The sequence below is a fragment of the Hyperolius riggenbachi genome, chromosome 8 (genome assembly GCF_040937935.1).
Source record: "Hyperolius riggenbachi isolate aHypRig1 chromosome 8, aHypRig1.pri, whole genome shotgun sequence".
In the NCBI taxonomy this organism is placed as follows: Eukaryota; Metazoa; Chordata; class Amphibia; order Anura; family Hyperoliidae; genus Hyperolius; species Hyperolius riggenbachi.
Window position 1 is genome coordinate 234,331,167 of NC_090653.1, and position 25,571 is coordinate 234,356,737.

A 25,571-nucleotide genomic window follows, 5' to 3' on the forward strand; every position below is an offset into this window, starting at 1 on the left:
GTCAACAAAGTTTTAATAAAGATGACCCGTTGGGTCTCAGTCCCCGAGGATCGGGGTCTCAATTCAAAATAAGACAACACTCTACTCCTGAAATTCCGGAAGTCAGACTTGTGGCCGGAAAACTTATCAGGCACAGGCATACGTATGTCATCACTAGGAGGGGATCGTACTGAATCAACTGACGTCTGAAGGGTTTTCACAGAGCCTGATAAAGCATCGATTAAGGCTTTGTGCTGGCCCAGTGCTTGATGAATGTTATCCACCGAAGTGGCAAGCACAGTCAGAGGATCAGCGCGTGAATCCATCTGTTTAGTGGTCTGGCGTTCTGTAACGCTCGGTGAAGCACAGAGAGGTCTGATTACCGGTGAACTGCAGTATCACGGGAAATACAGACGTATATCAGATTATATGTGATCTGCAGTATCACCGATAATCCAATATACTAGCTAACCTCTGGTCACCTGAGTAGAGTGTTGTGATTGGTGCAACAGTAATACAGAGGACAAGCCTCAGTGCAGCAAAGAGAACCGCACAGATTCCTTCCACAGGTCTGAGCTCTCCAAGACGGGAGGAGTCAGACTGACAGTGGGAAGGAAAGTCCGAAAGTGACACTCAGGCGCAAGTGTCACTAACGGGACAAGGAACCGCCTCCAATCGTGAGGTCGGTTCTCGAGGTCGGGCAAGCCAAGTCGTAAACACACAGACAGATAAGGTACAAGATCAGTAGACGAAAGGCAGAGTCAAAGTACAGGCAGGGTTCGGCAACGGGGTATCAGATATATCGGGGTACAAAATCAGGAGGCAGAGGCGGAGTCAAGGTATAGGCAAGGTTCAGCAACGGAGTGTCAGATATAACGAGGTACAAGGTCAGAGTTCAGAAGGATAGTCGAGGCAGGCAAAGGTCATAACAGATAAACACAATCAAACTAGTACTTTAAGCTATCAACAAATCTAGCTTAGTGTAGGATTACAGCTCCAGCTGGTCCCGGCACACTAACGGATCTGACTAACAGATCTGGGTGCTCCCACGTATGTGAACGCAACGCCAGACAAGGAACAAATGAACAGCCAGCAATATATATACCTATGTGCCTTTCGGCACCTCCCTAAGTGCTGGACCAATAGGGATAGGTGCTGGAGTCAGCTGACCAGCCTGGTCAGCTGACTCCCCTCAGGGAGTCATAAATTATGTCTTGAGTGCGCGCGCGCGTCACTCTAACTCCTGAGGGACTACATGTCCCAGCTACAGCTGCCCCGCTCTGCGGTGTCTCCGCAGCGGGGTTATGGGCAGCGACCGCCGGATCCCACGCGGCGGTTTCTGCGTGCCCTGCCGACTCTTGCCCGGAGACAGCCGCCTCATGCAGAGGGGAGGCGGATGCCTCTCCGTGTGTGGCACGCGTCTGGACGCGGAAAGAGCCGCCTGCCGCCGGATCATGGCGGCGGCTCTTCCGCGTCCTCACACTAACCTATAAATTACCTTTTTTTAGTATCTTCCAAGCTGAAAAAATTGTTCCAAAGAAGTTGCTCTTTATTAACTTAACTCCAATATTACTTTTCTCACTTTGCTTTTAGTGCATTTTTTTGCACGCTGGGTGCTTAACCACTTCGGGACCGGGGTATAATTTGATAGGTTTTCCCAGTATAGATAGCCAGGCATTGGAATCCCCAGTATAGATAGCAAGGCTTAGGTGTCCCCAGTATACGTAGCCAGCAATTACTCTCCTCTCCTGCCGTTCTTCCGGCGATCGTCCCTCCTACATCACTCTGCCCTGCATCCAGATTCACACTGTGACTTAGTTCTGGGTCCCAGCTTGATGATGTCATCAAGCCAGGACCCAACACTAAATGCAGTGCAAGGCTGGATGCCTGGCACAGTGGAGGGGAAGTGACCAGTGATCGCCCGAGGAACGTCAAGAGAGGTTAGTGGAGCCTCTTCTTCCACCGCCGCCTAGTGATCACTACGATCAGCGACAGTCATAGTGATCAGGAGCCAATCGCCATGGCTCCTGATCAGTGACGGATAGATGTAAGCTATCATATGACAGCTGAATTTCCCCATTTGGCTGCGTGCAGCAGGACGTTACAGTTACTTCCATTCAGCAGCATAGGATGTAACTGTAACATCCTTGGTCCCAAAGAGGTTACAAGGTTTTATTTAGATAAGCTGGGAAACAGGTAAGGGGCCTAATTCACTGAACTATGGTAAAGCCAGTGGTGTAGCAATAGAGGATGCAGAGGTTGCAACCGCACCGGGGCCCCTGGACCAGAGGGGCTCACTACAGTCCCTCCTTCATCTATATTATTAGCTTTTCATTGGTGCTATGCTGGTAATGATCACCTCTATATATGCATTAGAGATAACCAATAACAAACTGTTTCCTTACTGTAAATTCACCTCTGACACTGCAGCTGCCCTTGGTAGGTTTTGGGGCTACATATCAATACAGAGGCTAGGGGCCCCCATGTAAAACACACACTGGGGCCCCAAACTCCTTTCTTATGCCACTGGGTAAAGCTACACACAAACCACAAGATTAAGGGGAATCTGAAGTGAAAATAAATGTATGAGATAATGAATTATATGTGTAGTACAGCTGAGTATAAAATAGAACATTAGTAGCACCGATATGAGTTTCACATTGTTTTCCAGTACAGGAAGAGTTAAGAAACTTCAGTTGTTATCTATGCAAAAGAGTTTCTCTGAGCTATCTGACTAATTTAGTCAGAGAGCAGTGCTATTTTCTGAAGCACTTATCTCAACTTGTCTCTCACTGTTTCTTGTTTGTTTAAGGTTTTACTGCAGAGAAGTTCAAAGGGTCATTAGCTCTGCTCTGTTTCATAGTTTAAAATGCAGAGTGTAGTTTGTAAACTGCAAATATTAGAGAATGATGCAATGTTATAAAAAAAAAAATAAAAAAAAAAAGCTATATAACTAAAAAAAATAAAAATGACTCTTTTCTGCGCTACAAATGTTTTATTAATTATCCGTACTACACATACAATTCATTATATCATACGTTTTTTCTCTTCGGTGTCACTTGAAATCATGTGAAATGACCTATAATAAACGATGACGTATAGTTCCACGATCAGTTAGAGCGGCCCAGGTGATATTTTCACAACTTATCATTAAAATACCTAAAATTGGATAGTATGTTTTAACAATTTTTTGGTAGTTTTTCAATTGCAAAATGCTGAAAAGTTGTTTTTTAAACAGAAGATGAAAAATTATCTTATGGAGAAAAAGTGACTTGCATTTGGGCCAGCATGTTGAGCAATGAGATGTAGAAAAGTAAGAGCCACTGCACCAATGGTGAAGAAATAATGTGCTGAGATCACCTCTGGAGCCACAAGTAACATGCAAAATACTCCATACGATCCGCACCGTCAAAAGTAGTATCTTTATTTATAGCTCTTAAAAACAATTAAAATCCATCTATGGGTTTGTGCAAAATAAATCTATTTTGCACAAACCCATAGATGGATTTTAATTGTTTTTAAGAGCTATAAATAAAGATACTACTTTTGACGGTGCGGATCGTATGGAGTATTGAGCAATGAGATGTAAACAACATCAGAAACAGAATGCCAAATGATTGTTCACTGAAAGGATCATTGAAGAATGTAGGAAGTGGGATAGCTGGCAGCTGAATGACGTCTTACCCCTGAGTCCACAGCGGCGTGGAGGAGAAATATTAATGCCGCCGGGTGTTTTGCAGGAGCGGGTAGAGACATTTTTTAGCTTCACCCTGCACCCAAATTTCCCAGTGCCTTAATTACATGTACACAGTTGATCCCTCTCCAGCAGTCTATATGAGCCTTTCTCAACCTTTTTAACCTGGAGGAACCCTACAAATACTTTTTTTGGATTTCAAGGAACCCCTGCAAGTAAATTTTGGATCTCAAGGAACCCCTGAATGTATTTTTCAGGTGGCATGGTCTTTAAAAGGTTTGGCTGTTTGTCTTTTACAGTGCACTTCATGATAACGTCTCCTTATTCTAGTGCTTTTTTATTAATATGCTCATTATCATTCTAAATGTAATTCTTTTTTTTACGTTACCCTCTATTATAGTGTGCTCTCTATCATACTTCCCCCCCCCCCAACCCCCACGATGGGCAAAAATGCCAAGGAACCCCTGCAGAGTACTCAAGGAACCCTGAGGTTCCAGGGAACCCTGGTTGAGAAAGCCTGCTCTATACATAACAATAGCCACCGTTTTAGAGTAGTTTAAGCTGAGTGAAGGAACAATTTGTTAATAATTACTACTATTCAAAGCATCTATTGAGGTGATCATTACCACCACAGCACTAATAAAGACCATAAGGTGCGTACACACGCACTACTAAAGAGAATGACGGGTCTTTCAGACCCTCCCGCTGGGCGGTCGTTCTCCCGACAGTGGTGCGTGTGTACAGTCTATCTGCAGACTGATAAGGCTGTTTCTGAACGATCCGCTGAGCTGAGCGGAGCGAATCGTTCAGAACAGAGGCATAGCTAGGCTTTTCAGCACCCAGGAACAAAGACAGTTATTGCGCCCCCCCCATCTGGACAAATTGGGCATAGCCATGCATCAGAATGTGGGTGTGGTCATAGGTGGAGCCAAATGTACAAATGCTGTTTAGATAGCCAGATGTGCCCTTCTTCCCCGTTTAGATAACCAAATGTGCCCCCCTTTAAATAGCCAGATGTGCATCCATTACCCACGTTTAGATAGCCAGATGTGCCTCCCTTCCCCATGTTTAGATAGCTAGATGTGCCCCTATAGTTAGCCAGAGGTGCCCCCCTTGCTCTGCTGCTGTTAACACTTCTGCACTCCTCTGCAGTGGGAGGGAGAGAAGCAGGGGCACTTCGGGCAGCCAGTGAGCTGCCTCTCACTCACTTGGGGATGCGGTGTCCATGCTGTGTGCCCCCTTACAGTGCTGCGCCCAGGGACATGCCCCCTTGCCCACCCATAGCTACGCCTCTGGTTTAGAAACAGACTTATCAGTCTGCAGACAGACTGTACACACGCACTACTGTCGGGAGAACGACCGCCCGTCGTTCTCTTTAGTAGTGCGTGTGTACACACCTTAAGACAGCAGTTGAAGGAGGGCACCTCTGGTCCAGGGGCCCCTCTGCAGTCACAACCTCTGCATCCCTTATTGCCACGCCACAGCCCAGCATGCCCGTAAAAAAGAGTGCATCTGGGCTGTGTTTCTGTTGTCTCTGTTGTTATCCTTTTATAAGCCATGGCCAATGTATGCAGTAGGCAGCTTGTGGCAGAACCAGCGCATATAGGATAACTTTGCCTAGTTCCTGTTGCTAGAACCACACATTTCCTAGAAACCTCAAGTGCCTTCTCAGAGAAGCGTAACAGTCAGTGGCCATGTAACCTACTGCATAACCTCCCTTATAAATGCTTTCATGCTGCCTAATGACTCAATATCTGATTGTTCAGCCCATCTCTCAGCCAGAAATAATACCATGTTATTGTTTATATAAATAAGACTAGTCTAATTAAAAGGCAAGATGAAGAGACTGTACCCTTTCAAGACAGTGAGTCATTGGCTGAATGAGATCTTGACTGAATTACACTTAATAGCTGTTCAGATATGTGTTCTTCACCCTTATGGTTATTCATCAGCAATAACTGCCATTTAGAAACTCTCATGCTATATCTGGTTATTAAAGGAAAGATCACAGTGTACAGCTACATAGAGACTCTAGCAGTGCACTCCACTGGGCACAGTACAGGTCGTACCAACCCAGTTGTTGGGGAAGGGGGTGGTAAGAATGTGCGTGAGATTTGAGGAATGTTTTTGAGGCGTTTGCAGCAAAATGGCTCACTATATTTATTCAGGTAGACCAAAGATGGTGTGAACAGAGGGGTAGGTAACAAAGACACACTGGCCCATATGCAATTAACCTTTTCTCCTGAGTTTTCTCCTAGGTGATATGTTCATAACTTGTCAATAAAATGCCTTTTAACCACTCACTGCATCTTGTGCAGTATATCTACACCCTGGGAAACTTCATCTGAAGTCCCAGGACGTAGTTATTCGTGTTTTGTGGCAAATGGCCGCTGCAAACACCCGCGCTCGCTCCTGCACGCGTTCTTGCCACTGATCGTTAGAGGGGAGATCAATGAATGGGAATGCTGTTCACATTCATTAATCTAAGCCCCTGTTTCCATGATCGCCGGCATCAATGAGGTAATACATAGACGCGTTACTTCCTGTTAGTGTACTAACAGTATGCTCAGGAAGATAACGAGTGACGACATCTTGTGGGAAAATAGTAAAATTACACCTACATACATTCATTTTTAATAAACAGACATACACCTCCTACACTCTCCCATGGTTACCCAAATAAAAATTTTGCATAAAAAACAAAATTACATTAATACGTTAGGGACTGAACTTTTTTAATATGTATGTCATTATAAATATTACTGTTTTTGTTTTTAATTATGGGCTTGTAATTCGTGATGGATGCAAAACTGAAAAAATGCACTGTTATTTCCAAATAAAATGTTGGTGCCATACATTTTACTAGAGAAATATTTTAAACGTTGCAATAACTAGGAAAAATGGGCAAATAAATGTGTGGGTTTTATCCACAGTAGAACGTTTTATTTTATAACTATAACGGCCGAAAACTTAGAACAAATTGTTTTTTTCATTTTTTTCTTATTATTCAGATTAAAAATGCATTTAGAATAAAATAATTCTTAGCCTAATGTACAACGCAAAGAATGTCTAATTAGTGGTGAAAAAAAACAAGATATAGATCATTTTGTTGTAATTAGTAGTGATTAAGTTATTGGCGAAAGAAAGGGAGGAGCACTGAAAGGTGAAAATTGCTCTGGTCCTGAAGGGGAAAAACCTGCAGTTGGTAAACTGGTTAAGCAACCAGCAAGCAATAAAATACTGAAATTAGTGTTCCGTATATACTCGCATATAGGCCGACAAATGTATAAGCCGAGGTACCCACTTTCCCCTCAGAAACCAGGAAAAAGTAATTGACTTGTGTATAAGCCCCCTACCCAGGATAGCCCCCTCCACAGTAGCCCCTCTCCCCATAGCCAGATGTGCCCCAAGGATAATACAGCTGCGTCTTAAGAGGCCATAGATATGAGAAACAGAAATTGCTACACAGGAAGAATCCCAGATCATTGCACCACTAACACGTTGCTTGCACACTCAGATTCACAAGCCATGGGACACAGGTAGTCTTGAGCAGTAAATTCTGCACACCATGTTGCAGGGGATGGGGGGCATGGACACAGCAGGGAGCCAGCTGGGAAGACATCACTAGTACACGATCCTTACGCTCCTCTGCAAGTAACAAAACCTGCTCCACCATTTGTTCTACTCCAATGACCCGCATATAAGCCGAGGGGTTAACTTTTCAGCACATAGTTTGTGCTGAAAAATTAGGCTTATACGCGAGTATATACAGTACTTTTTCAGCTACTTTTTGGTACTTTTTCAATTGCAGAATGCTGACAAATTAATTAAAAGAGAAGATGAAAAATTATCTCCTAGGAGAAAAAGTTAATTGGGACACTGGTTTATTTATTTTACTTTTTTGCCTGAGTTTTCTCCTAGGAGATCATTTTTCATCTTCTGTTTAAAATAACTTTTCTACACTCTGCAATTGAAAAAGTATCAAAAAGTACATGAAATTATACTAACAAAATTATTCTGGGAATTTTCTTGCTTGCTGATGGCTTAAAAGGCATGTTATTGATAAGGTGTGCACATATCACCTAGGACACAGATGTCGAACTCCAGTCCTGGAGGGCCATATCCATACCAGTGTTTAGGATGGACTGAGAAATGTCTTCTACTTGATAAACCACACCTTTTCTAATCCAGTCCCATAATTTAATTTGAGCTGTGTCTTTATTGGAATTGTTGCTACGTAACGTACCATGTTTGGTTTTGTGCTGCTCCTGCCTGTAGTGCCATGTTTTTCCACCATTCCTTCCTTATTATATCATCCGTTTATGCTCCGCCCTTCTACATCCGCCATGTGCAGAGCTGAATCCAGAGCTCTGCATTGCCTGAGGCTTATTGCTCCACCCTCTGGCGCCAACTCTGATCACGATGAATATGGACAAACCAATGTATTGCACTGCTTAAAGGGAAGGTCCAAGCAAAAAAAAAAAATGAGTTTCACTTTCCTGGGGCTTCTACCAGCCCCATGTAGCCATCCTGTGCCCTCGTAGTCACTCACTGCTGCTCCAGTCCCCCGCTGGCAGCTTTCTGACCTCAGAGGTCAGGGCCACATTGCATACATTTTTACGCATTCCAGCTAGTGCAGGAACAAAAATTTACGCGTTGCACCACTAACGCACCACTAACGCGTAAAAATGTATGTGTTAATGTTTCTGCACTAGCGGGAATGTGTAAAAATGTACGCAATTCGGCCCTGACCTCCGAGGTCAGAAAGCTGCCAGCGGGGGACTGGAGCAGCAGTGAGTGACTACGAGTGCACAGGATGGCTGCATGGGGCTGGTAGAAGCCCCAGGTAAGTGAAACTCATTTTTTTTTTTTGCTTGGACCTTCCCTTTAAAGTGACTCTGAAGTCTCTTTTTTTTCCCAGCTTTTGCCATAAGACTGAATGCCCCGCTTGAATCCCCACATTCCCGCGGCAGATGGGTGATTTATTGCTGTGTAATTGACCTGCAAAGTTCTACGACTTTGCTGATCGCAGATTGTGCTGCCCTGACACGCAGGGCTTCTCTTCCTGGAGAGGCTGAGCTTTGAGCTGTAGCTCAGCCTCTCTGCAATCAATCTCAGCGGGTCTCCGCCTCCTCTCTCCGCCCCTCTCAGTGAAAGGAAGACGGAGAGGGGCGGGGAGAAGCGGCAATCAGCAGAAATTGACTGCAGAGGAGGCATAGCTAGGAAGTGAAGCCCTGCGAGCTACGGAGCTATGCAGGGCTATTAAACAGCAATAAATCACCCATCTGCCACGGAGATGCAGTGATTCAACAGGGGCATTCATGCTGAACAGGAATTTATGACAAAAACATGTAAAAAAAGAGACTTCAGAGTCTCTTTAAATATGGCAGGACCAACATTCTAATTACCTAATACAGGAATGCCCACACTTTTTCAGCTCGTAAGCTACTTTGAAAATTGTCGAGTCCGAGATCTACAAACATTTCAAATGCTAAACTTAGCATTTACAATGCTGGTATATTACTATATAAGTCTTATATAGTCTTATAACAACATTTCAAATGCTAAGTTTAGCATTTCAAATGTTGGTAGATCTCTTGCACGTGGCAGCCCACTTATCTACTGCCACTCCCTCATTGCATGTGCCCCGCTCTTCTGTGGATGCCCAGCATTCAAAAAAAATATCTAAAATGTACTGTTTGCTACCTAAAAACATTTATTTTGGAAACAGCTATGCTCTTCTTCATGCACAAGTGCAGCTGTCCCCTGTAATTGTCAAACTTTCCTTCAAGCAGCACAGGGAATTATTTTAATAAACATTGACTGGGAGTGTCCTACAATTGTTTGTGCAGCATACTCTCACTGTGGGCTGATTATTTGTGCTGCATTTTGTCACAGTGAGAGGTGAGTAGATTGCTTCATTGCAGTATTTCACTTTTGCTAATGACAATAAATTAAGGTAACAGACACAGATTTACATCACAGGAGCCTATAGGCACAGATGTTCTGGCACCCTACACTTCGCCCCCCACGAACCTACAAACCCCCGCTGAACCGCATCGCCAATGTGTTGGGTGGCCCAGCTTTTACATCTCCCTTACTTTTCCTGCCCGATGTAGATAGCCACAGGTGTCCCTTAATACTGAGTGTACCTCTCGCTACCTAACACTTAGGGCTCTTTCACACTACAGGCAGCAGAGAAAAGGCAAAACGCTGCGTTTTGGCTGCTGGCGTTTTCAAGGCGTTTTTAAGGCGTTTTAACGCCCATACATTAGTATCAATTGTAATGAGAAACGCCGCGGTAGGCCCAGAAAAAGCGCCTGGGAGCGTTGAAACGCAACGCTCCAAAACGCGGCGTTAAGTGTGAATGTTAAAATGAAAGTCTATGGACTTTCCTTTTACCTAGGAAAACGCCAACTTCGGCCGTGGCGTTAAAACGCCAAAAAAGCCCTCTGGTGTGAAAGGGCCCTAAGTAGCAAGAGGCGCCCCCAGGTATCAGGTAGCTAGAGGTGCTTCCAACTGAAAGGAGATCTCGTCAGTGGAATGCTGAGACCCGGGTGAGTAACCTCTCATTTATACTCCACTTGGGACTCTGCATAGAGAATGAGGGAGGCGCTCGAGGAGGGGAGTGAGCTGCCTTTCCATCATCAGACGCCTGTAGGCACAAGCCTGTAGTGCCTTATGGTAAATCCAGCCCTGTAATGACATAATGGAGAACAAAATAAAGGATAACAGTTCTTTGCTGAGATATGGTGTTTCCTTATTCAGGTATTGCCTGAACTGCCTTTCTAAGCTGTGAGTATAATCATTTATTCGGCGGTGCTTTTCTCAGACCTCTTAGTAGCACTTTTTGTTCAGATTTTGCTTTTACAATAACAGGTTAATGCTGGGTATGATTTATCACTTTGTCATGTTTTTCCACAGAACTGTTGCGCAGCATTGAATGTTGTATGATTAATACTGCAGCCCGTGTTAATACAGACGAGTGATAATAACTTGCACTGTATAGTTACTGTCACACTTGTCACAAGACATCTAGCTGTGAGCCCTGTATGTTCCAGGAATGAGCCGCATTCAGAGCCGGAGGGGGTGTAATATTGAACCATATGTGAGCGTTGCTGGTCCGTGATTAGCATGTAACCCCTGCTGGTAGATTGCTGCTGTAGCAGAAGGTAAGTGAGATGTGTAGAGGTTCTGAATACCAACATACAACCTATTAAGGCTGATGGCTAGTGTATCTGCTCACGCATCAAATGGCTGGAATAAAAGAGTAGTCCAGTCCTATAATAACTGCAATGAGTATTATGTGGTACATGTAATTGCTGTCTTCCCTTTAAAGCCAGTTTTCAGAAATCCTGCAAACCTTACTAAGTGCTTCTTAAACAGTCACCATGCTAGCTAGGCAAAGGTCAAGGGCAAACACAGGATTTTTAAGGGGGGGATTCCTGAAAGGCCCAGAAGCACTTATGTCCCCAAGTGCTTCCGAATACAGGTGGCTCCATACTGCCCATGCACAAAAGTGCGCTGGCGTATTACGGAGCTGCCTATCTTTGGAAGTACTCAAGGACACAAGTGTTTCTGAGGGCTTCTGGAAGCAGCAAATTTGAACGGGGGACAGCGCTGGAACAACTCCCCGAGAGAGGAACGGGAGATAGACTTAGTTTGGACAATTCAGTGGAATATGTCACATAGTGTCACATAGCGCAAGCGATACCCATATGATGCAGGGATATTTGCATCTGCGGAAGATGGCGGCGCTATATAAATACTAAATAATAATAATTTGCCTCACCAGGATTGCACTTTTATTTAGCTTCCCTGTATGACAAGAAGACACAGCCAGCCAGCACTAGGGGAAGAGGGAAACAAAGGTGAATGAGGGAGGGCTGGTGCACACCAAAAGGGCTTCTGAGCGTTTTTTAAATCAACATTGATTTGAAAAGCGCTTAGCTAATGTTACCCTGTGTGGGTGTTCCCACAGCAGCGTTGTGATTTTTTCAAAATCGCAGGTATACTGCATGTAGCATTTTTTTGAGTGATACATTCAGAAATCGCTCTGAAAATCGCACTCACTAATTGCTAGCGATTGCTATTGTGATTTTGGCGTGCACTAGCCCAGAGAGAAGAGGAGTCGAGAGAAATTGAGAATAGCCTGAGATGGAGCATTATCTGTATTGCAGTCCCACATCACACAGAGGCTACTTGCCTGTAATAGGACTCCTGTCCCTGGCAGTCTCTCACACAACTCAGAAAGCAGCCCTCCTGGAGTCTAGGGACTTTCAAAAAATGTTCACCTTGTTTAACAAGATGCAGTCATTATGACATAGGGGAGAGACAAATTTTTGCCCACGGACCCTCCAGGCAAGCTCTGCATCATGCTGTGTATATTAACCAGCTTGCCTGCCCTTTAATTGCAGTTTTATCAGCTAGCCTAGTATTTTGCATTGCCTTACAATAACAAACCTGAATACACCAGACCTAAATCACTGAATGAAAGGGGACCTGGGGGGAGATTGCCCCCCAGGTGGAGTGAAGAGACTGAGATAGAGCAGATAGTGTATCTGTATTGCAGTCCCACATCACACAGAGGCTACTTGCATGTACTGTGTCTCCTGTCCCTGCCAGCCAAATCCAAAAAAGCTTTATTGGCAGGACCAAATGCATTTAGCATTGCCAAAGCAAAAAACAAAACATTAACAACATGGTGGTGGTGGTGGTGGTGGTGGGGGGGGGGGGGGGGAGGGGGGGGTTGTGGGAATAGGAGAAGGATATAGGTATACTGTCCATAGGGTTGTGGAGAATGTAAGGGATGGTCAGCCTCTCACACAAGCTGCAGGCAGCCCTTCTGGAGTTTAGGGACTGTCAAAAACTTTTCAACCTGTGACATACCTTATGTAGCTGTGTACATGCAGTCTTTACAATAGGGAAAGAGCTGAGTTTTTCCCACAGACCCTGCAGGCAAGCCTCTGTATATTTACCAGCTTGTCCGCTTTAGCGATTTCAGGGAATTTTTTTTAAAGGTACAGGAGTCTCAGGGGGGGGTGTACCATACATCCAGAACCCCCATCTGAATACGCCAGTGAAGGTGGCGTGGTATACAATAAAAAGCAAATATATTTTTCAGTGCTGAAATCAGTGATCACATGACTAATACTATTAGTCATATGATCACTAACATTTCCTGTTCTGGAGGAGCAGCAATGTGTTTAGGGCTAATGAGGTGTTGGTCCATTTGGCTCTCTGGAAAACCATGTAGCTTGGACTGCAGGATGCCAGACTTTACTAGGCAGTCTGGAGTAAATTTGAGGAGACGGCCATTAACCATATAATTACAGTATGGAGCCTTTAAAGCAAACCTTAAGCGAATATAAATACAATTATGATATAATGAATAATGTGTGTAGAAAGAAGACACCCCAAGGTATTCTGTTAGGTGTATGATGAGTTCATAGAAGATTTTATTTGTTGTCACTGTGATCTTCTATGAACTCACCATACTCCTAACGGAATACCTTGGGGTGTCTTCTTTCTGAAATGGGGTCACTTGTGGGGTTCCTATACTGCCCTGGCACTTTAGGGGCCCTAAACCGTGAGGAGTAGTCTGGAAATCAAATGCCTCAAAATGACCTGTGAAATCCTAAAGGTACTCATAGGACGTTGGGCCCCTTAGCGCACCTAGGCTGCAAAAAAGTGTCACACATGTGGTATTGCCGTACTCAGGAGAAGTAGTATAATGTGTTTTGTGGTGTATTTTTACACATACCCATTTATTTATTTATTGTATTTGTAAAGCATCCAACATATTACGCAGCGCTGGATGCTGGGTGGGAGAAATATCTCTGTAAATGGACAATTGTGTGTAAAAAAAAAAATAAAAAACTTATAATTTACAGAGATATTTCACCCACCCAGCATGGGTATGTGTAAAAATACACCCCAAAACACATTATACTATTTCTCCTGAGTACGGCGATACCACATGTGTGGCACTTTTTTGCAGCCTAGGTGCGCTAAGGGGCCCAAAGTCCTATGAGCACCTTTAGGCTTTACAGGGGTGCTTACAATTTAGCACCCCCCAAAATGCCAGGACAGTGAACACACCCCACAAATGACCCCATTTTGTAAAGTAGACACCCCAACGTTTTCAGAGAGGGGCATGGTGAGTCCGTGGCAGATTTCATTGTCACAAGTTAGCAGAAATGGAAACTTTTTTTGTTCGTTTTTTTTTTTTTGTCACAAAGTGTCATTTTCCGCTAACTTGTGACGAAAAATAAAATCTTCTATGAACTCACCATGCCTCTCAGTGAATACTTTGGGATGTCTTCTTTCTAAAATGGGGTCATTTGGGGGGTATTTATACCATCCTGGAATTCTAGCACCTCATGAAACATGACAGGTGCTCAGAGAAGTCAGATGCTTCAAAAAAAAATTCACTTTTTGCACCATAGTTTGTAAACGCTATAACTTTTACCCAAACAAAAAAAAAATAAAAATCCAAAAAGTGTCTATTTATTGATCAAAGACATGTAGTACAATAAATTTAGACAAAAATGTATATAGAAATTTTACTTTATTTGAAAAATGTCAGCACAGAAAGTTAAAATAATCATTTTTTTGACAAAATTTATGTCTTTTTTGATGAATATAATAAAAACAAAAAATCACAGCAGCAATCAAACAGTACCAAAAGAAAGCTGTATTAGTGACAAGAAAAGGAGGTAAAATTCATTTAGGTGGTAGATTGTATGACCGAGCAATAAACCGTTAAAGCTGCAGTGGTCTGAATTTAAAAAAAAGTGTCTGGTAGGGTTTTAAGACTGCAGTCCTTAAGTGGTTAATTGCAACTTTCAAGAATGTTTATTCTCCGAATGTCCAGTGTATATGAGCTGTGTGTTTTAACATCGTGTTAACAGGAATTACTTAAATTTGGGGGGCTGCTCCCTAACCCCCTGTCTTTATGCAGTTCCTACCGATAGCCGTTATGCATGCTGGGAGATGTAGTCCTCCCATGTGAGTACATCTCCAGGCTGAGAAATGTACTCAAGCTCTACATTTCCCAGCATGCATTGGATTGACTGGGAGTGACACCACCGCAGGCACTTCAAACTGGTGCAGCTGCAGATCTGTCTGTAGAAGATGGAACAGTGTCAGTGGCGTAGCAATAGGGCAGGGGTAGGGAACTATGGCTCGGGAGCCAGATTTGGCTCTTTTGATGGCTGCATCTGGCTCACAGACAAATCAGTAGAGGTTGATTGACTAAGCTATACTGATCAAGCAGTGCAGCTTAGTGTGGCAGTGCAAGTAAAATTTTCAAAGTAGGCGCACTACTGCTGTAACATGCACTACTAACTTACTCACGCTCCCCCCAAAACGAACGGCTGCTCCAATTGTCCCACTCTGGACCCTGTCAGATCCAGTGACTTTGTCGAAAGAGATCCCCGCACTTTCATCGGCCCAATAGGATGCCTGTCACTGGACAGTCAGCCTATTGGGCCAAAGTGCGGGGATCTCTTTCTACAAAGTGAATCTCAACCCCCAAGTCAGCTAGCTAATTGTACAAGCTGTTAGTCAGTATTTCTCATGTCTGGCTCTTGAGGAAATTGCTAATGTTGCTGAAACCCAAGAGAAGCTAGACCCGTGTCTGACACTTCTGCTGCCCTGTGGATCAAATGTATACACATCACCGTGGCAACAGGGACGTGAGCCCTACTGTCCCAGTTTGAAACATATTGTATGGCTCTCACAGAAATACATTTTAAAATATGTGGCATTTATGGCTCTCTGAGCCAAAAAGGCTCCCAACCCCTGCAATAGGGGATGCAGATGTTGTGACTGCACCAAGGCCCTTGGGCCAGAGGCCCTGAGGAGCAGTATTAGCTTTTTATTGGTCCTGTGCTGGTAGTGATTTGCTTTGAATAGTGATAATCATTAACAAACCGTTCCCCATCCACCGCTTGCAAATCTAATACTGTGGCAGTCCTTGGCTGGTTTTAGTGCTCCACATCAATTGGTATGTACAGAGTGCTTGGAGGGGCCCAATGTAAAACTTGAATTGGGGCCCAACGCTCCATAGCTATGCTATGACACATATAGACTAGGGAGCATCCCCCTAATGGCCCATACTCACGGGCAGCAAAAGTTGCCTGTCGCCAGCACACGTGAGCGTGTGGGCGACAAGCCGGCGACAGCTCCTCGCCAGGTCCCTCCGCGTACACACGCGGAAGCGGGACCAGCGGCGCGACGGAAGCTGTCGCCGACGTTCCTCCTCCCCCCGCCGGAAGCTCCGCATTCTCAATGGAGGTTGCTGTCGCTAGTCCGCGTACTCACGCGGACTAGCGACAATTGCGGCGGAGGTGCGGCGGCGACTGTCGCCAGGCGATGGAAACTTTCAATCGCCTGGCGACATCAGCGGCGGGCGACAGTTCGGGGTGCGCGCTCGTGCGACGGCCCATACTCACGGGCGACCTGTCGCCGCAACACGCGCGCGCCGCGTGTTGCGGCGACAATTGTAGCCCGTGAGTATGGGCCATAAAGGTAAGTAATGCCTGTCACCCCCAACCCCAAGTCGTCAAGCAGGCTGCTACTGTAACTTCAGCTGTGTATATGTGTCCCCATTACACCACAGTTATAACATGTAACCATTTTCAGTGCAGATGATTAGTAAAATAGAGAGAACCCGAGGCGGTTCCTTGGGGTGCAGATGGGACACAGCGGCAAGTTCTCTGCCTCATGACATGCCTCTGTGTCCCCACACCTCCGCTGTCTTATACCCCCGAACCCACCCACAACCTTCCCCCCCCCCCCCCCGCTCTAGCCCCCCGCGCTATTTCGGAGGGCAAATAGAGGCGAGCGGTTCACTGCTCAAAACATCCACTAGGGGCGTTCCTGCAGGCATTCCAGCTCTCTCCCCAGTCACGCCCCCTGCCGCTCCCCCGCCTCCCTGCATGCTGTGAGAGAGAAACAATCTCCGCCTCCAGCGTCATGACCCAGAGGTCACGAAAGTGAAAGTGGGCCAGTGCAGCCCACAGGAGTGGTGGAGAGTGGTGGGTTTGGCGACCAGCAGCACAGCCCCCTGGATCAGGTAGCATAACTTTTTTTTTTTTATTTTATGAGCCCACCTCGGGCTCTCTTTAAGGGTAGGGTTACACTTGAGGCCGTTTTCCCGAAGCTGATTCAGCATTCTTGGCCTTCAAAAGGGGAAGTGCATGTGCTGTACAGTAAAAGCAACAGCTTTTTTTCCCCGTGGGGGAAAACCACACAATGCTCCCAGTGTCCTGCGATTGTGCATTGGGAAGCATTTTTGCCAAGTGTGACCCTAGCCTAAAACATAGTGAAGGTGGCAGAAACGATATAAATTAACAGTGATGTGACTGTGAGAACCTTTTTTGCTTTCTTTCAGTAAACGCAAAAAAAAAAAGTCTTCCTGTGGAAGCCAGCCACTAATTCACAAACCTATTAGCAACCTTCACTATGATCTGTTATGACCCAGGTCAGGCTGTCGAGTTCTAGCCACTTAAAGTGGACCTGAACTCTTACACAAGAGAGAAGGAAAACAGAGAGAAATCCACCCTGTGTGTATTTATAGAGTTTAGCCTGTCTAATTCTCCCTCATCTGTGACTAATCACATTTGATCTCTCAGCTGTGTCAGCTGGCTGCCTCGGCAGAGCAGCTAATTTGTAAACACAGGATGTTAACCCTATGTCTGCTTCCATGAAAGCAGGAAGTAGACACACTGCAGATTTATTGCAGGATTTGTATCAGCTGTAACAAAGAAATGTTTTTCTTTAAAGATTATTATGATGTTGCTAATCTTTTAGAGCAGCGAGGAAGTTCTGAGTTCAGGTCAGTTTTAACTAGAAACAACCATTAAATATTTAGTCCCAGTTTGCTGGATCACTTATTATACTCCCACAGGGGTTACTCGGAGATCTCTGGAGATGCCTTTAGTATATCAGGCCCCGTAAGTCACTCATCTGAAATTAACATTGGTTTTGTAAGACTTTGTTGGCTTGGTTCTTGTTCCAGAGCACTGACTCTCTTCATAGCAAAGCCAGGATCAGGCTGTGAGCCTCAATGCTTGTACCTTTAGGGCCTATTTCCACTAGCATGCGTTTGAATCGCGTGCGGAAATCTGCATCCGGTTTTTAATGCGGATACGCGTTTCGATGCAAAAATTTGCATTGCGATTTGAAATCTGCCCAGCAACAACACATGTCACATGTGTTTGCTGGGCAGTTTCCCGTTCGCAATGCGAATTTCCGCGTTTGTAATGCGGATTACATGCGGACCCATTGACTAACATTAGTCGCGATTCGCGTCCAGATTCCAGCCACATGCGAAAAAATGCAACATGCCATCCAGATTTTTTTACACACCGCATCACGTCCAACAATTTGCATTGAATGGAAATGGCTCCATTCACTAACATGTGTTGCATTTTGGATGCGCAAATTCGCATGTTGTGGAAATAGGCCTTTAAAGTCAAATTCGGCGAACAGCGGCAGCCCCTGTGCTTGTGTCCTGAGAGACTGGCTGTAACATTGCTGGACGTGTGGTAATAATGCTGCTCACTCAGCACACGGAACCCTTCTGTCACATCCTCTTCCATTGCTGAGGTCACGGCAGTAGGAAGCCTGCTCAGCAGCATGGAGACAGACATATGAGGGTCTTATGGGAGGAAATTGGGGGGGGGTGGATTTCCAGGAAAAAGTACAGTGAAACAGTGAAAGCCTCTCCCTCTGGTTTGTCAATTATTCCCCACATGCAACCCAGGCTCGCCAACTTACTCTGCTCTCATTTTCTTCTTTGCAGTTCTGTAGAAGCCTCACAGCTTCTGGTGGACCCTTCACAGTGACACTTTTATTTTTGCCTCAGAGCACAGAGCAAACAGGAGGAAAGAGACTTAGCTTTGCGTGTTACCTCACGGTGCTGGAATACACCTGGATGCCTTCCCGCCACAGACGCATGACAAAGAAAGCAGCTGTTTTCCCCGAATCACAGGTTGGAATGCCTTGCGGTTTTGGATAAACCTTCCACAGACACCTGTAATCAACTTACTTTTTTTCATCGAGCGCCCCTGCAGCCACAGGGAAATGCACTGTACTACTGAGCCGGCACATAACCCTCGGACAGAAACAGAAAGCTGGGCTGTGGTGTGTGAATGAGGGTGTCTGCCGGAGAACAGGAGCGGTCGCCCAGACGGGTCTTCAGTAGGGACATCGGCGTACCGACCTGGACCATTGAGGTATTTCCTGGAAGAAGCGCACAGTAATTCAATTTCAGCGAACTCACAGAGGATCATTATGTTTCCTTCAAGTTTCACAGGAGATAATAATTGAGGCGGTGAGTCACTGGCTCCTGACGAGCGGCAGCACAGCAAGTCACGCACACGGCTTAGGTGAGCACCTATGTTTATGCATGAGATGGGTACGCAGAGATGCATAGTGAAAAAAAAGTCTGTGGAAAACGAATTTGCTGGTACAATGTTGCTTTAGGAGTAAGACGTATTGGTAGTGATTCTAAATATACTTTAGGTGAATGGTCACAACAAATGCGTGAGAACAGCTTAAAGGACAACCGAGGTGACGCGTGACATGATCAGATACATGTGTATGTATGTATAGTGCCAAGCACACAAATAACTGGGCTGTGTTCCTTTTTTTCTTTCTCTGCTTGAAAGAGTTAAACATCAGGTATGCAAGTGACAGTTTCTGTCTGGGTCAGGAGCGGGTCAGACTGGGTCAGACTATAGCATAACCCTCACTGATAAGTAATTACAGCCATAAAATACTTTCCTGTCATTAAATGGCTTCTGATAGCAGGAAAGACATAAAAAGGGTCCATAATTCATAGATTTGAGCTCTAGCAGACCTCAGTGAATGTGTCATTGAGCAGAGACAAGGAAACAGTAAAAACTAGATTTAAATATAAAATAAAACTGTGGGATATCTTAAAAAGTCATTTTTAGTAGAAGGAGGATAGATACAATTGTTTTTCTCATCAGTTTATTTTCACCTCGGATGTCCTTTAACTAATAACTTATATTTCAGACAAATAATCACACATGACACGTAAAGCTGTTTAAAGGCGCCGATCCTTAATTTATTGGGGGTTTTAACCAGTTTAAACCAAGACTGTATTAGATTTTACTGTCAATTAACACATCCAACATATTTCTTTAAAGCGGACCTGAACTGTGAACTTCCTCTCTGCTCTAAAATATAAGCAACAGCATAATAACCTTGAAAGAAAAACATTTCTTTGTTACAGCAGATACAAATCATGTAATACATCTGCAATGTATCTATGCTTTCATGGAAACAGACATATTTTTAACATCCTGTGTTTATCAATTAGCAGCTCTGTCGTGGCAGAGGAGATTCGCTGAGCTGACACAGCTAAGGGATCAAATTACAGTTGTGATTAGTTACAGATGAAGGGGAATTAGACAGGCTAAACTCTCTAAATACATACAGGGTGCATTCCTCTCAGTTTTCCTTTTGACCTGTGCAAGAGTTCAGGTCCAATTTAACACCAGACAGATATCGCATGGTCTACATAGCCTAGCAATGAACTTTACCACCAGTCCACACTACCAGATGCCCGTCCCTATCAGTGGGAAGCATTGCCCCCAAATTAACAGGAACTGCAACAAGACCAATACATTGAATAAGATGGGAGGGTGAATGGGATAACTTTGCCTGCTCCTAGCCGACTGATTCAGAACCCCGGGTTACCCGACCTTATATACCCACCACTTATTTGATCAGTCATTGGGCCACCTAGGGACACGACAACCAGTGGCATAGCAATAGGGGTTGCAGAGGTTGCGATCGCGCCGGGGCCCTTGGGCCACAGCGGCCCTTCCTCAACTGTAGTAGTAGCTCTTTATTAGTCCTGTGCTGGTAATGATCACTTCTATAGAGTCTTTGAATAGTAAGTGATCATTAACAAACTGTTCCCCCATCCCCTTCTTGCACTTCTGACACTGTGGTTGTCCTTGGCAGGTTTTGGTGTGCCGTATCAAGTGTTATGTTCAGAGTACTTGAGGGGGCCCCCATGTAAAAATTGCACTGAAGCCCATAGCTCCTTAGCTACACCACTGCCAATAACTACTAACCACTGATTGCCACACCCAGCCCACAGTCCATCTTTAATTGGCTGACATCCGGGTAGCATCCTCAGCAACAGAGCAACAGCATCTTCTAGAAGCTGAGATTTTTCTTCTCGGAGATATCACCTGAAACAAGAAAGCAGACAGCCAGAACCCACAATACCCATATACACTTTGGCCCGGTGCACACCAAAACCCGCTAGCAGATCCGCAAAATGCTAGCAGATTTTGAAACGCTTTTTCTTATTTTTCTGTAGCGCTTCACCTAGCATTTTGCGGTTTTGGGAAGCGTTTTTGGTGTAGTAGATTTCATATATTGTTACAGTAAAGCTGTTACTGAACAGCTTCTGTAACAAAAACGCCTGCAAAACCGCTCTGATCTGACGTTTTTCAGAGCGGTTTGCGTTTTTCCTATACTTTACATTGGAGGCAGAAACGCCTCCGCAATCCAAAAAATGCCTCACCCCGGGAGTATGCGTTTCTGCAAAACGCCTCCCGCTTTGGTGTGAACCACCCCATTGAGATACATTGACCAAGCGTATCCGCAGCCGCAAGCGGCTGCAGAAACGCTGAAAAGAGCCGCTCGGTTTGCACCAGCCCTTTATGTTGTATATAGAGTTCCCAGCATTCGCCATGTGCACCATCACCCTACTCAGAGTTCCTTCCAGGGGTGTAACTAGAAGTGACTGGGCCCCACTGGGAAACTTTGGATGGAGACCCCGATCACCCCACCCCCACACACACACACAAACTTGTCTACAAGACTTTGTATGATTCCTTATCGGTGGCTGAGCAGAAGCAGTCACTAGAACAAATGTGCAGAGAGCAGAAAGTTTTTTCTTTTTTATCTTCTTGCCCTTAGTCTCTCAGGATGGGGCCCCCTGTGGCTCCTGCGCTCCCTTGTGGCTGCATCCCTTGCAGGGTCTATTGTTACGCCCCTGGTTCATTCCCTTACTGGAAAAGTACAGATGCTTTTTATCAAGCTGAGGGCAGACTTGTTGTCTCACACAGGCTTTACATCTTAATTAAATCAGAGCCAGAGTGACCACCGACACTTGTACCAACTTTATGGAGACAGTCACTGCTGCCATTCTACAGTGTGACCAGTAATCTTACAGGAGACAAGAGGGATTGATTAGTATTGATCTGCTAAGCCTGGAGATACTGGGTGATGATACAGCAGATCTAGACTGGACTTTTCTCACAAGTTTCTGTTGCTAGTTGGCAAAAGTTTGTTGCTCCTGCCTTGGTCATAGCAGAACGTAATGGGGGTGGCTGATATTAGGAGTCAATAAATCCAGGGTATTTTTCGATTTATTTGAGATACATTAATATTAAAGATTAATTATTGCTGATGGGATGCAACAGTACTAATTTACTAACTTTTCAGCACTCCTTAGTATACAGGTAATCCCTGAATTACGAACACCCTACTTATGAACAACCCACCGACATGAACAACCTGGAACTATGAAATTTGATTTGTGGGAACAAGTGAATTTTTGGGGGGGACAAGATCTTGTAGCTTTTGAGAAAATCGATGTTACAAAAAATTCAATAAAAATGGTTTTAAACTGGTAAAATGACATTTTGCTGCAGTACACTGAGGTCCCAAGTAGACAGAAGTGGCACGGTTGGGGGGGGGGGGGGAGGACAGAGGGGACACTGGAGGCACATGGGACCATAGAGAAGGTACAGGGGAACATAGATGGGGCTAATGTGACTAAGGGGGATACTGGAGGTACAGGGGAACAGAGGGGAACACTGAAGGAACTGAAAAACAGAGAGGGACACAGAGTGGGATACTGGAGGCACAGGGCATAGAGAAGGTACAGGGGGTAGAGATGGCAAAGTCTTTCGTCTTATGGACAGATTCAGGTTAAAAATGAACCTACATTTCCTATCACAATTGTCAACTAGAGACTACCTGTATTGTGATGTAACACAGGAGAGTTTGACAAGCTTTTGCCACATTTTAGAAGATATTTTGTAATAAATAACCAGCTGGATTTAATGGATTCTTAAGGTTCTCCTAACGTCTCCAGTGTAACTTCTAGCAAGTGCAGTGGACTGACTGCTGATAGAGAGACAGGAGACTCAGTGACCTTAGTCATGTTACAGTAGAAAGAACAGTTCATTGGAGAGCGTAAGTGTTCCAGCAAACCTGGGCTAGATTTGTGTTTTCTTTTACATCACCAAAGTTTGCAATCCTTGTCAGGGGCATATCAAATATTGTGAAGGTTGCTAAAAGGCTAAAATAGCAGTTGCGTGCCAGTAGCTATGTGCTGTACCCACAGCTGGAACTTTCAACAAATGCTTGCTGTCCTAGATTTATCATTCATGAGTTGTTCATGTGGTTGCTGAATGCAGTGTCACTGGTACAAACTCACTAACAATATTAAATAAATAATGGCAAGAGTTACAAAAATGTGCCACACAATAATTTTTGTAAAGTGTAGTCTACTGGATTTGCTGGGCCACTTGTGTTTTACAACATTCTCCATATTTCGCCAACTTAACCACTTCGCGTCCCTGGTGTTTTCCCCCTAAAAATCCTGAGCAGTTTTCTATATTTCACACTCCTCCAATTTATAAGCCAATAACTTTATCAATACTTATCACACATAAATGATCTATACCTTGTTTTTTTGGCCACCAATTAGGCTTTTTTTGGGTGGTACTTTTTGCTAAGAATGATTTATTTTGTATGCATTGTAAAGGGAATTATGAGAAAAAAAATGAAAAAAGTCGTTATTTTTCAGTTTTCAGACCTTACAGTTTGAAAATAAAAAGTGTTACCATAGACAAAACCTGCACATTGTATTTGCCCATGTGTCCTGTTTATTTCAACATTCAAATTATGTTCCTAGTACAATGTATGGCGACAATATATTATTTTTAAATAAAAGTGTATTTTTTCCATTTTGTCGCATTATACTTTATCAGTAATTACAAGCCGTATTTGACAAAATAACAGTAATTTACCCTCATGGCATACATATTCAAAAAGCGAAACGCATTTATTAGCTTCCACCCCGTAGTTAACCAGATGTGCCCCTTTATTCTCCTCCGCCATACCCCCCACCCATAGATAACTAGGTGTGCTACTTTATTACCTCTGCCCCCCCCCCCATAGATAGCCAAGTGTGCCCCTTTATCGCCCCCTCCAGGTATAAACAGCCAGATGTGCCATTTATTAGCCCCTCCCCATATAAAAAGCCCAGATGTGCCCCTTTATTAGCCAGATTCACCTCTTTGTCCTCCCACCCCCATTGATAGCCAGGTGTGCCCCTTGCTTCTTCCCCCCCAACAGATAGCCAGATGTACCCCTCTATTCCCACACTTCTCCATGGATAGCTAGATGTGCCCCTTATTAGCTCCTCCCCCCAGTATCAACACATAGATATGCCCTTTTGACCCTGCCATGGACAGCCTGGTGTGCAGATTTATCCCCCCCCTCTACATAGATAGCCAGGAGTGCCCCTTTGCTCCCCCCCACCCCCATAGCTAGCCAGGTATGCCTCTATGCCCCATAGATAGCCAGGTGTGCCTCTATGCCCCCCTCCCCCCATTAATGGTAGATGTGCCCTTTAAATCCCCTAGCTATATGGACTGTAACTTACTCAAACAACCCCCCCCCCATGCAGCGATCGGGCAGCAGGCAGGATTAGCAGCATGTAAACAACATACCTCACCTCGTTCCAGCGCGATCAGCCTCCCTTCCGTGCATCACCGCTGCCTGTGTCTTAATGCCGAACGGATCGAGTCCCGGCTTGATGACGTCATCAAGCCAGGACTCGATCCGTTCAGCATTAAGAGACAGGCAGGGGATCAGGCGGGGGGTGGGAGGATCAGACCCCAGGAAGGGGATCCTTGTTTAGTGTAGGATGGATTATAGAGGTTAATGAGCCCAGGTGCGTGCTAGCACGCACCCTGTGCTCATAAAATTGCAGTAACTTATTTTCACGTCATGTGGCTTTCAGGAGCCACTTCAGATGGCGTGATTATACTGTATGCAGGATGGGAACTGGTTAAGTAAATCAACCACAGGGTGACCAATCACATACCGTATTTTTCGGACTATAAGACGCTTCTGACCAGAAGACGCACCTAGGTGTAAAGGACAAAATCCAAGGAAAAAAATATATATACTAAACCTGGTGCATCCATGGTAAAGGGGGTACCTCATGCTTCCTGTGTCCTCCTCTGTCCCCTTGTGTCCCCATGTGTCCGCCTTTGTCCTCCTTGTGTCCTCCCCTATGCCCCTTTGTGTCCCTTTGTTCCTTCTCTTTTCCCATTTGTGTCCCCCTGTGACCTCCTCTGCATGGGCACAGTACAGGGAGTCCCCGACATTGCAGCAGGTTGGAGGTTCGTATTGGCAGGCGTTCACAAGTCAGGAACTCCCAGCATTTGGAATATAAGACGCAGTGACTTTTTTCCCCACTTTTGGGGAGAAAAAGAGAGTCTTAAAGTCTAAAAAATACAGTATGTTACAGGAATGCTGAGTGTCCACCGACAACTTGTGGGAGGCTATAGTGACCAATATTGTGTTAGGGACGTTAACTACTGATACAGTATTTGGAGTGATTTCTGTCATGTTACAGGAACACAGAGTAACCACTGACAAGTTGTGGGAAGCTACAATAACCAATGACGTGTCAAGGAAGTGGACCACTGTTATATTACAGGATTTGGAGTGACTGCTGACACATTTCATGAGTGAAGTGACCAAAATGTACCTACCTTAGCTGTATGGTAGATTTTCACTCAGCCATTCAGACCTC

General features: G+C 44.8%; 1 protein-coding gene across 7 annotated transcripts in view; it reads left to right on the top strand.

The window, feature by feature from the left end:
* Nucleotides 1-25,571, top strand: part of DUSP9 (dual specificity phosphatase 9) — a 264,483-nt gene that overhangs the window by 165,761 nt on the left and 73,151 nt on the right. For all 7 annotated transcript variants that reach the window (XM_068249772.1, XM_068249777.1, XM_068249774.1 and 4 more), the window contains one exon: nt 18,486-19,071. The gene's annotated coding sequence lies outside the window, so the exon portion shown is untranslated. The remainder of the gene's footprint in view (nt 1-18,485; nt 19,072-25,571) is intronic.